Source organism: Aegilops tauschii, chromosome 6 (assembly GCF_002575655.3).
Source record: "Aegilops tauschii subsp. strangulata cultivar AL8/78 chromosome 6, Aet v6.0, whole genome shotgun sequence".
Lineage (NCBI taxonomy): Eukaryota > Viridiplantae > Streptophyta > Magnoliopsida > Poales > Poaceae > Aegilops > Aegilops tauschii.
In genome coordinates, this window is record NC_053040.3 from 359425739 (window position 1) to 359437801 (window position 12063).

Below are 12063 nucleotides of genomic sequence, written 5' to 3' on the forward strand. Positions count from 1 at the left end.
ACTTTTGACCGAGAGTGGGAACTTACCAATGTATATGTAATAGGTAAACTGGTGGCCGTATCATGACCGAGAGTGGGACTTCGATCTGAACGTGATGTTCGATGCGGACAGAGGTCTTTGGCGGTGCATCGTGCCCATGATCTATGTGTACGCCGTCGAGTGGCACTTGCCACACCACGTGGCCATGCAGTTTGGCATGTATCAGCATACCCCACCGGGCCCGCCGACCGATACCGGCGGCCACGCGCTCCACTTGTGAGTGCACTTGTTCTTCGTTCCCAAGATTTCATTGCGTTTGACTTTATTATGATGTTTCTTGTGCCCTATGCCTTGCAGGATGAGCCGACAGAAGAATCAGTCGATCACAGACTGGGGAGAGGAGCATAAAACTCATGTGACGGAGTGGAACCAACGGAGGTTCCGTAAAGATGTGGAGAGGAAAGTGACTGACTGGGATGCTTACCTGGGCCGACACATGAGGTGGTACGATGATGGCCAGAAGCACCGTCTTCGTCTCAGGCCTCGGTGGACGGCGGAAGACATCGCGGAGCTGGAGAGGGATGACCCCAAGGAAGAGGCCTACCAGACCGGCATCAGACAAATGCAAAGTGGATTTAGGGATTTTGCACCCCTCATCAACAGAGTGGTAAGTTTGAACCGACGGTTGTATTTAAATTATTTTATTCGTCATCGTGACCGACTTTGTTTCATTGCTGTTACAGTCCGGTGAGCTGAACATATGCATCTTTGAAGCCTCAAATGCACTAGGTGATGCCCCGGGAGCATACAATCTGAGAACAAAGTGAGGGGGACGATGAAGGTACAATTTCAGCCTCCTCGGAACAGATGCATCTTGTTCACTTGCAATCATAAATCTGATACTTATTATGCCCTTGTTTCATTGTGAGTGCAGAAGTTCGTGAAGCATTGTCGCAAGCTGGTAGGGCTACTTGGGTGTGCTGGAGCTAGGTCGGTTGAAGCTTATCAGCCTGTAGCCACACAGGGTCACATCGGCTCATCGAGCCATGTTCACTCGTCGTCCAGGTTGGTTGAGGAGGAGGAGGAGGATGAGGAGGAGGAGGAGGCCACACATGAAGAAGGGGAGGATGAGGAGGATGAGAGCAACGGGGAGGAGGAATACGATGAAGATTATGGACCTCCACCAACTCAATCATCTCAACCACCTCAGCTGCCGAAGAGGAATCCGAAGAAGAAGGATTTGCCGAGTCCGGACCCTTTCCAGAGACCGGTTACTCGACGGCCCAAGAAGAAGACTGAAGAGACTCGTTCAAAGAGTAACAAGGACCATACCTCCAAGAGGGGAAGGAGCAACTGATTCTGCTCTTGGATACAAGAGACTTATAGTTGGGTTGTTTATGTGTTTGCTATTGGGTTGAACTTGTCTAGTGGTTGTGAAACTACGTGGAACTATGTGTTTGCTATTTGTGGATCGATGTGTTTTCTATTTGTGAAACTATGTGGAACTCCGTTTACTAATTAGTTGAACTTCGTTTGACATGTTCTATTTACTTCAAATTTTGTTAATGTGTATGTGATACCCAAGTTTAATTGTTTAAGATCTGTGATATTGCTGTCAGATTGAATTTGAAAAGAAGCAAGCAACTGAACTTCAAACAATAAAACACATGACCCTACCGCCACGGACCCTGGCGGTAGTGTCACACAGCCTACGGCCACCCCCCTGGCGGTAGGGTGAACCTACCGCCAGGGCCCTTTGATATTTCGTTACAGAAGGTTTGCGAGGCAAAACCAAGCCACACCCTACCGCCAGGGGCTCTGGCGGTAGGGTACTTATCCATGTCAGCTCGGGCAAACGGCCGCCATTCCCCTCCGTCGCACCCTACCGCCAGGGCCCCTGGCGGTAGGCTGTCTAACCCTACCGCCAGAGCCCCTGGCGGTAATGAAAGGGTCAAATCCCGATTTTTTTTCCAAACCGGGGTCAGATCCTGAATTTGTATCCTAAAAGGGTAAAAACACGAAATTTGGCCACGGGGTGGTAGCCTCGAACCTAGTGACGATGTATGACAATGCAGACATGGCAACGGTGTGGGCGGCATGCATGTCGTACTATGTGTGGCGAGGGACGCGTGGAGTGACGACATCAGGTGATGGTGTTGACTGAATCCTGCTACGGTGCGACGACGTAGAGGTGGTGCAGAAGTGCGGTCTCCCCATCAGGTGGAGCGGTGGTGCACGTGGCATAGCTCAACAGGGTTCGTCGTAACGGTGCAACTCGACGGGCTTTGGCACAATGACATTTTTTGAGGCCCCCATGGTCTAAATTTAGTAGTCTGCCCTCGAATCCGTGACGTGGGATGCATGGCAGCGCGATGATATGTCTCAAACATATGTACAATTTTTGATTACCTCATGCTATTATATTATTACTTTTGAATATTTTTTGTAGCAATTATATTATTCTTCTGGACTAACCTATTAATCCAGTGCCCAGAGTCAGCTCCCGTTTTTTTACATGTTTCTGACTTTTCAGAAAATCTATATCTATAGAGGTCAAAAAACCCTGAATATTCAATACGATTTTTTTGCATCACGAGGATTCCCGAAAGTGTTGGGACATGCCGAGGGGAGGGGCACTTAGGGGCCCACGCGGCCAGGGACTAACCCGCGCCACTAGGCCACATGGGCCCTCTGAGAACCGCCTTTCGCCTATAAATTTCATAAATCGAGAAACCCTCGGGAGCATTTTTCTCTGATTTTTTTCGCCGCTGCAAGTTCCTGTTCCAAGGAGATCCAATCTGGAGGCCTGTTCCGGCACCCCGCTGGAGGGGGAACCCATCATCGGAGGCTTCTTCATCAATCTTGCTGCCTCCATGAACAGGTGTGAGTAGTTCCCTTAGGACCTTAGGGTCCATAGAAGTAGCTAGATGGCATCTGAGGGCATCCTGGATTAGGGGGTCCTCGGGTGGCCGACCTATTCTATGCGGGCCGAACTGATGGGCTGTGAAGATACAAGTAGAAGACTTTCCCCCCGTGTCTGGGTAGGACTCCCCTATGCGTGGATGGCAAGATTGGTGTCCGGATATGTTATTTCCTTCCCCCACAAACCGACTCTATATAACCCTAGGCCCCTCTGGTATTTATATAAACCAGAGGGTTTGGTCTGTAGAGGCTATCAGAATTATCATAGGCTAGACAACTAGGGTTTAGCCCTTACAATCTCGAGGTAGATCAACTCTTGTAACCCCTATACTCATCGAATATACTCAAGCAGGAAGTAGGGTTTTACCTCCTTTAAGAGGGCCCGAACCTGGGTAAACATTGTGTCCCCTTTGCTCCCTGTTACCATTGATCCTCAGACACACAGTTCGGGACCCCCTACCCGTTGAAAGATCGTGGATGTCGCCTAGAGGGGGGTGAATAGGCGTTTTAAAATATTTACGGTTGAGTCTTGAACAAATGTGGAATAAACCTAGCGGTTAATTTGTCAAGCACAAAACCTACAACGACTAGGCTCACCTATGTGCACCAACAACTTATGTTAAGCAAGATAAACTACTAAGTGATAGCAAGATAAATGACAAGAAACAATATGGCTATCACAAAGTAAAGTGCATAAGTAAAGGGCTCGGGTAAGAGATAACCGAGGCACGCGGAGACGATGATGTATCCCGAAGTGCACACCCTTGCGGATGCTAATCTTCGTTTGGAGCAGTGTGGAGGCACAGTGCTCCCCAAGAAGCCACTAGGGCCACCGTAATCTCCTCACGCCCTCGCACAATGCAAGATGTCGTGATTCCACTAAGGGACCCTTGAGGGTGGTCACCGAACCCGTACAAAGGGCAACCCTTGGGGGCGGTCACCGAACCCGTACACTTTGGCAACCCTTGGGGGCGGTCACCGGAACCCGTCAAATTGCTCGGCGCGATCTCCACAACCTAATTGGAGACCCCGACGCTTGCCCGGAGCTTTACACCACAATGATTGAGCTCCGAACACCAACAACCGTCTAGGGCGCCCAAGCACCCAAGAGGAACAAGCTCAAGGGCACCAAGCACCCAAGAGTAATAAGCTTCTCAACTTGTAACTTCCACGTACCACCGTGGAGAACTCAAACCGATGCACCAAATGCAATGGCAAGGGCACACGGAGTGCCCAAGTCCTTCTCTACCAAATCCCACCGAAGCAACTAATGCTAGGGAGGAAAATGAGAGGAAGAACGAAGAAGAGAACAGAAAGAACTCCAAGATCTAGATCCAAAGGGTTCCCCTCACATAGAGGAGAAAGTGATTGGTGGAAATGTGGATCTAGATCTCCGCTCTCTTTCCCCCCAAAAACTAGCAAGAATCCATGGAGGGATTGAGAGTTTGCAAGCTCGAAGAAGGTCAACAATGGGGGAAGAACACGAGCTCAAAGGATAAGGTTGAATGGGGAAGAAGACCCCCTTTTATAGGAGCTCCCGAATCCAACCGTTATGTGCTCAGTCCGCGCACGAGCGGTACTACCGCTCAGGGGAGCGGTACTACCGCCCGAGCGGTAGGACACAGAGAGCGAGCAAAACAGAGGGCGAGGCAGAGCCGTAAGAGCGGTACTACTGCTGGAACCAGCGGTACTACCATTGGCCGCAGCGGTACTGCCGCTTGGCCCAGCGATACTACCGCTAGGACCGCGCACAACGCCTACCACGAGCACAGGGAGAAGGAACAGGGAGGAGGGCCATTGAGCGGCACTAGGGGTGGTGGTAGCCGCGGTACTACCGCACACGAGCGGTACTACCGCTCCTACTGCCGCTACTACTGTCGCTGAACCCGACACGAGAAAACCACGTCTCGAGTCGAGGCGGTACCAGCGCGGAACCGGAGTCGTACTACCGCTTATGGCCATGGGCGGTACTACTGCTGTGGGACAGCGGTACTACCGCTTGTGGCGATACGCGGTACTGCCGCTCCGGCCCAGCGGTACTATCGCTGGCGCCATCCTTATGCCACTTCCACGAAAACAAGTATACTCCAAGGAAAACCAGAACTGCCAAAACTTCTGCAAATGAGCTCCGAATTGAGCAAACTCAAGCTTGTGGTTATAGTAAGAAGAGGCAGGGGAGGTATGCCTAACAAATAGAGGAGTGAAACCTCCAACAGAGAAGAACTGACATAACCTCCAACATCGAAAACATCATAGAAGATGCATGAGTGAACTCCGTTTTCGATGAACTCGAGCTTGTCATCAAGATGACCATAAGCTCCAAATCTCACAAAGAGAACCAAACAAGAACCAAGAAAGATGATGCAATGATGTAATGGTTTGAGCTCTCACGAACAATACGATCAAGCTACTCATCGAGAGCCCCCCTGATAGTACGGCAATCGATCCTATAACCCGGTCTCCCACAACTACCATGAGACCGGTAAAATAGAAAACCTATCAAGGGCAAACCTTTGCCTTGCGCATGGTCCACTTGAGATAGATGATGACGATCTTGACTCCCTCAAGTTGGACCACCTTTCTTGATTGTGTTGGCTCGATGAAGACTAGTTGATTGCTCCCCCATACTCCACTATGGGTGAGCCACTCTTCCGCACATCTTCACAAGTCCATTGTCACCACAATGGACGGCAAGCTTCAAGCATTTGATCTCTTCATGATGCTCCACTTGAACTTGCACACCGCAACCTAACCCCACAAAGAACTCTCACATAGACCATGGGTTAGTACACAAAACATAATGGACAATGCTTACCATACCATGGGATCACTTGATCCCTCTCGGTACATCTTCTATGCTTTGTGAGTTGATCAACTTGATTCACTCTTGACTTAGTCTTGATCAACCTTGCATCTTTCCAACTTTCTTTATTTTGATGATGTCTTGAAGGTAAACATTAATGATCACACAATCTTCTTATTCTTCAAGACATGCTTGCAATAAGCTCAACACTCACATGACCAATCTTTGGATAATTCCTTAATAGCACCTTGGTCACCACATAAACTCCTTGAAACCAACACATGGACTTCAAAGAAATTCCTATGGACAAATCCTTCAAATATAACTCAAGGCAGCCATTAGTCCATAGAGATTGTCATTAATTACCAAAACCAAACATGGGGGCACCGCATGTTCTTTCACCCGTGATCTGCCTGTTTTGACACCGACATTGGTGCTTTCATTGAGAGTTCCATTGTGTTGTCGATAGAGGGATCAATGGCTCGCCTTGTCATCAACAATGATATCACTTCCGGAAGGAGCCTGACTTCAGGGCAAGTCCTCCAGATCGGCGGTTTCACCATAGGCGCCCGCACAGCCGTTAGGCCGACGACGCCCCCCGCGATCGCTAAAAATCATCTCCGCATCGGTCTCGAACACTCCGAAAAGATGGATCCGACAGACATCTCGTCCTTGAACGAGCTGTTAGATCGCATCGCCGCCCTAGGGTTTTCAACAGATTATGATCGGATCGGGCTTAAACCCGACCAGAGGGAAATCAACTCCCCGCCGATCACTCACCTGTTGGCGGTCGTTGAGGAACGAGATAAGAACACTTCTTCTCCTAAGTTGAAGACCAACTATGTTCGGATCTCTGAACCTATGGAGACAGATACTCCTCCTTTGGAGGAAACCCCATGTCCCCCGAGCTCGGGTTCGGACTTAGGGTCCGGGGAACATTTGGATTTCCCCGGACCCGAACGGGTGACGTTGGAGATTTTACAAACTCTGAACACAATCTTGGGCAGGGATTCAAGCATTAACCCACCCGCCCACCACAATCAATACTCTCCAAGCAATTCAGGCCCTCCTGGTATATAAGACCTAATGTATGTACGACAACAACCTCAGGAAATGGTCCATCACTTTTGGGGCAGGTTTCTACTTGTTAAAAACAAGATCAAAGATTGCTGCGATGATGATACGGTCTTGGTTTTTCATCAGAACTGCATCGATGAGGGAATTAAGAATGCCCTCGACCGCCGTCGCATACAGAATTTTACGGAACTATCACACATAGTACAGAAGTACTGCTCGATGGAAAGTACATGGAAGGCCCATAAAACCCAATTGGAACATACTGCCTTTAAGCAGAGCACTGCCTGGGCAAAACGGACGCACCCTTATGAGGCATCTGATCATAAGTCTGTCGGCAAGAATAATAAACCCCTTATAGGACATAGGTCTGTTCTTGACGAAATCCTAGACAAGCCATGTCAGATACACGCCACACCGAGCACCGAGCCAACTCATAGCCTTCGGGCATGTTGGGTACTCTGGCAGGTGGCTAAAAGCGGCGAGGCTATCCTCACCATTGCTACCCCAGAGAAACACTCTCCGGAGAACAACGACGTTAATGTCTTCACTGTCTTCGAGACCTTCTCCTCAAATAATCGGCATAAAAGGGCACTCCGCGACCTCATCGAAATTAACCAAGCAGACACAATGAGCCCATGGAACGACACGGCAATAACTTTCACCGCTGATGACGAACCAAGGGCCCGATCAGTCCGAGCACCTGCCGCCTTGGTCTTAAACCCAATTGTGGACGGCTTTCGACTTACCAAAGTGCTCATGGACGGCGGTAGTGGACTTAACCTCATCTACAAGGGCACGCTCGATAAAATGCATATCGATAGAGTCCGCATCAAGCAAAGCAGTACCACCTTTCGAGGAATCATCCCCAGCTGAGAAGCACGGTGTTTGGGAAAATCGAACTTGATGTAGTATTCAGCACACGTGAGAATTACAGGTCTGAAGAGTTGCTTTTCCACGTGGCTCCCTTTAATAGCGGATATCACGCCCTTCTAGGGCGGGACGCTTTCTCACACTTCCAAGCCATACCCCATTACGGGTACATGAAGCTTAAAATGCCAGGGCCCAATGGAGTAATCACGATCACAAGTGATCCGGATATAGCACTCCGCGCCGAAAACAAAACCGCATCCCTGGACCTTGAGGCACTACCCGAAGCCCTCGCGGCCGAAGAATTAACCACCCTGCGATCCACGGTGGACAAAGACGATGTGATCCTCGATAAGAGGCCCAAATCTACATCTTTCAAACCAGCAGATGAAATAGTCAAATTTCAAGTAGACCCGACGGATCCTACCAAAACTGTGTCCATAGGAGCACAGCTGGATCTGGCGGTGGATGCCGCCTTGCGAGCGTCTCTACGTGAAAATTGGGATATTTTTGCCTGGCACCCCTCGGACATGCCTGGGATCCCACGTAGACTGGCCGTACATAGCCTCAAAGTAATCAAGGGGTTCAAAACAGTCAAACAAACGCTACGGCGATTTTCCGAACCCAAACGACAAGCTATGGGGGAGGAGCTAGCCAAACTACTCGAAGCTGGGTTCATCAGAGAAATCAAACACCTGGATTGGCTGGCCAACTTGGTCATGGTGCCGAAGAAGGATAAGTCTTGGCGCCTTTGTGTCGATTTCAAAGACCTTACTAAGGCTTGCCCCAAAGACCCTTTCCCGTTGCCCCGCATTGACCAGATTATCGACACAACCGCGGGACATGACTCATTGTGTTTCCTCAACGCTTACTCCGAATACCATCAGATTAAGATGAAGGAGTCCAACCAGGCCGCAACGGCTTAAAAACGCCGGTTCCACTTACCAACGCATGATTCAAACATGTTTGGAAAACAAATCGGCAAGAGAGTGGAGGCATATGTAGACGACGTGGTCATCAAGACTAAACACGTCGAATCATTGGTGGATGATCTCCGTCTCACATTTGACAACCTCCGAACATATGACATACGGCTCAATCCGGAAAAAAGAGTTTTCGGCGTTCCAACCGGAAAGCTACTAGGATTCATCGTCTCCAATAGAGGAATTGAAGCAAACCCGTCTAAAATCCGAGCCTTGTCGCAACTGGCCATGCCAACAGAATTAAAGCAGGTCCAAAAACTAGCAGGGTGCGTGGCAGCTTTGAGCCGCTTCATCTCCAGATTAGGAGAAAAGGTATTACCACTCTATAGACTGCTCAGACGCACCGACCACTTCGAATGGACGGAGGCAGCTATAGCCGGATTGGAAGAAATAAAAGCCATGTTAGCAGGCAACCCAATCCTAGCCACCCCGAGTGTTGGTTAACCTATGTTGCTTTACATATCCGCGACTCACCAAGTAGTGAGCGCCGTACTCGTCGTCGAGCAAGAGGAAGAGGGACATAAATTCCCCATCCAGAAACCAGTATACTATGTATCGGCGGTCCTAACACCATGCAAATCCCGATACACTCACTATCAAAAGATAGCTTACGCGGTCTTCATGGCATCCCGCAAGCTCCGGCACTATTTTCAAGAGTATTCGATCAGGTGGCTTCCGAAGTACCACTCAGTGACATATAAATAATAGGGATGCCACCGACCGCATAGCTGTTACGTCTCCAACGTATCTATAATTTTTGATTGTTCCATGCTATTATATTATCTGTTTTGGATGTTTAATGGGCTTTAATATACTCTTTTATATTATTTTTGGGACTAACCTATTAACCGAAGGCCCAATGCAAATTGCTGTTTTTTTGCCTATTTCAGTGTTTCGCAGAAAAGGAATATCAAACGGAATCCAAACGGAACGAAACCTTCACGATGATCTTTTTTGGAACAAACGCAATCCAGGAGACTTGGAGTGGAAGTCAAGGAAGCAATGAGGCGGCCACGAGGTAGGAGGGCGCGCCCAGGGGGTAGGCGCGCCCCACCCTCGTGGGCCCCTCGTAGCTCCACCGACCTATTTCTTTCGCCTATATATACTCTTATACCCTGAAAACATCCAGGAGAGCCACGAAACCACTTTTCCACCGCCGCAACCTTCTGTACCCATGAGATCCCATCTTGGGGCCTTTTCCGGTGATCTGTCGGAGGGGGATTCGATCACGGAGGGCTTCTACATCAACACCATAACCTCTCCGATGATGTGTGAGTAGTTTACCGCAGACCTTTGGGTCCATAGTTATTAGCTAGATGGCTTCTTCTCTCTCTTTGGATCTCAATACAAAGTTCTCCTCGATGTTCTTGGAGATATATTCGATATAATACTTTTTGCGGTGTGTTTGCCGAGATTCGATGAATTGTGGGTTTATGATCAAGATTATCTATGAACAATATTTGATTCTTCTCTGTATTCTTATATGCATGATTTGATATCTTTGCAAGTCTCTTCGAATTATCGATTTAGTTTGGCCTACTAGATTGATCTTTCTTGCAATGGGAGAAGTGCTTAGCTTTGGGTTCAATCTTGCGGTGTCCTTTCCCAGTGATAGTAGGGGCAGCAAGGCACGTATTGTATTGTTTCCATCGAGGATAAAAAGATGGGGTTTATATCATATTGCTTGAGTTTATCCCTCTACATCATGTCATCTTGCTGAATGCGTTACTCTTTTCTTATGAACTTAATACTCTAGATGCATGCTGGATAGCGGTTGATGTGTGTAGTAACTAGTAGATGAAGAATCATTTCGGTCTACTTGACACGGACATGATGCCTATGTTCATGATCATGCCTAGATATTCTCATAACTATGCGCTTTTCTATCAATTACTCGGCAGTAATTTGTTCAACCACCGTAATATATGCTATCATGAGAGAAGCCACTAGTGAAACCTATGGCCCCCGGGTCTATTTTACATCATATTAGTTTCCCGTCAACTAGCTGTTTCTGTCGCCGTCTATTTTGCAATCTTTACTTTCCAATCTATACAACAAAAATACCAAAAATATTTATCTTATTATCTTTATCATATCTCACTTTTGCAAGTGGCCGTGAAGGGATTGACAACCCCTTTATTGCATTGGTTGCAAGGTTCTTGATTGTTTGTGCAGGTACTAGGCGACTTGCGTGTAGTCTCCTACTGGATTGATACCTTGGTTCTCAAAAGCTGAGGGAAATACTTATGCTACTTTGCTGCATTACCCTTTCCTCTGCAAGGGAAAACCAACGCATGCTCAAGAGGTAGCAAGAAGGATTTCTGGCGCCGTTGCCGGGGAGATCTACGCACAAGTCAAGACATACCAAGTACCCATCACAAACTCTTATCCCTCGCATTACATTATTTGCCATTTGCCTCTCGTTTTCCTCTCCCCCACTTCACCCTTGCCATTTTATTCACCCTTTTTTCGTCTGTCTCTCTTTGCTTGCTTCTTGTGGGTCCGTGTGTTAGATCATTTGTTTCGCCACCATGTCCGAATCAAAAGGGGCTAAGGGTTTCCTCCCGGGTTTTAATACTTTGGGTAGTCCCTCTGTCCTTTCTAAGCTCATAAATAATGATGCTATGGAAAGACCTACTGGGGTTATCATTGAGAGTTCGAATAATTTCGATGAAGATGACCCCAGAATTTTTCGTTATTTTCTTGATGAAACTTTGAAAGATGCTTGGGATAGGCTATTAAGGATCAGAGCGAGCTATGTGCCCCAATATCAAATTGAGGTATACTTGAAAAGTTTTTATGTTGGCTTACCATCTTCTTTTAAGCAAGTTTTGGATTCTATTTTTGAAGAAGATTTTCTTGAGGGGGATGCCATCGATACCTATGAAAAGATGAAAGCTATATTTGGGCACCCCATGAGTGAAAAAGTTGAATCTAGCTCTCTTTTGTGTTTTTATCAGAATGAAATTATCAAAGAGATGAAGGCTAGTTTAGATGCAATTTTTCGTAGTGTGCTTAATCTTTCTTCTACCATTAATGGCCACGTGCTTTCACAAAATAGAAAGATAAGCGCTTTAGATAAGAATTTTTCTCTTTATCACCAAAAGGGAGAAGACGGCAATACCTAGATCTATTCTTGTTTTTATGCCTAGCTAGGGGCGTTAAACGATAGCGCTTGTTGGGAGGCAACCCAATTTTATTTTGCTACTTGCTTTTTGTTCCCATTTAGTAATAAATAATTCATCCAGACTATGTTTAGATGTGGTTTTATGTTTTAATTAGTGTTTGTGCCAAGTAGAACCTTTGGGAAGACTTGGGTGAAGTCTTTGCGATCTTGCTGTAAAAAACAAAAACTTTAGCGCTCACGAGATTAGCTGCCATTTTTTACTGGAGAGTGCTTTTAGGTTGATTCTTTTTTAAGATGATTAATAG